We start from the raw sequence: 1156 nt of genomic DNA on the forward strand, positions 1-1156 counted from the left end.
AGTGATTTTCCTCTGTAATAGGAAATTGTCGATATCTTCTCTGTGTTTGGCTTTTCACTTCTTAAATATATGAATGCCATATTTTCTTTCTGTTGAAAGCTTTCCAGTGGGGTTTACGTAGGGACCAATGCTTTTGGAAATTTATTGCAAGGATTTAACGTGTTTCCATGTTAAGGTTATGTTGGGAGAGACAAAGTTGTTTCCTCTGATTTTCCAAGGATTGAAAACATTCAAAGTCCCCATTGAAGTCTTTAACGTAGCTGTCAAAGGGTACAAAGGAGGCAGAGAGCTAATGTCATTGGACATTATTCTTGCAAAAGACAAACATTATTCGAAACCAAATTCCTTAAGGATAGCTGCCCTAGGTTTTTCACTCTTGAAGGCATTAATGACCAAGTGAGGCTCAAGAAGCTAATGCAACTCCAGCAAATCTCAACCCTCAGGCCCGACGTGCTTGCATAATAAAATCCACTTCAGCTGCTGTCATTACTACCTCCTGTCTCTGTCTTCGATTCTGTATAATATTCATTGCCTGTGCCATAACTAGCATGGCAAAAGGAATCCAGCAGTTCTTAAGAGGAGTGTGAAGAATGTTGAAACATTCTCATCTCCTTCAGCACTAGCTATGGCTAGAGCGTGACATAGAAGTAAAAGGGCCATGAAAATTAAAGCTGCAGACCAGCAACATGTAGCACCACTTGAATTGCCTATTGTGTATTCATCATATTCAGCTTCCAGAAGGCGGTGTTCTTTTGTAGCCGTAGCTATCACACGAGGATCATCCAGGTCCAACTGAGATCCCTAGTTTCCACTGTATCAATGGCAATGCCACCAGAATGAGGATGTTGAGGTGTTGTATACCCATGTTTGTAAGTTTGTTGGCAGATCTCACATGTAGTGTCTCCGTTTTCATTGCACCATCGTTGCACACATTTACGATGAAGCATTGATCCCTTTTATCAGTGACATCAGAGAGGTCAAAGTTGATCAAATCCGTCAGTAGAGACATCTTGGATGTAAAACAAAATCACATACTCCCGCAAAAGCATAATCCTGCAAGCAGTGAAGGCCTTTGATCTACTATTTCGAAATAAAAGCCATTGAAATAAGAATTTATAGCAATTGATGCAAAGGGAGATTTCGTCATCCCCGCATG

The 1156-nt window shown here is 40.6% G+C and overlaps 1 pseudogene; it reads right to left on the reverse strand.

Moving 5' to 3' along the window:
- Positions 1-439: 439 nt before the first annotated feature.
- On the reverse strand, positions 440-947 carry LOC149252764 (uncharacterized; annotated as a pseudogene).
- Between the last annotated feature and the right edge of the window lie 209 nt (positions 948-1156).

This window comes from Pinus tabuliformis, chromosome 7 (assembly GCF_031772625.1).
Source record: "Pinus tabuliformis cultivar Carrire ecotype Pingquan chromosome 7, CPIR1, whole genome shotgun sequence".
NCBI lineage: Eukaryota > Viridiplantae > Streptophyta > Pinopsida > Pinales > Pinaceae > Pinus > Pinus tabuliformis.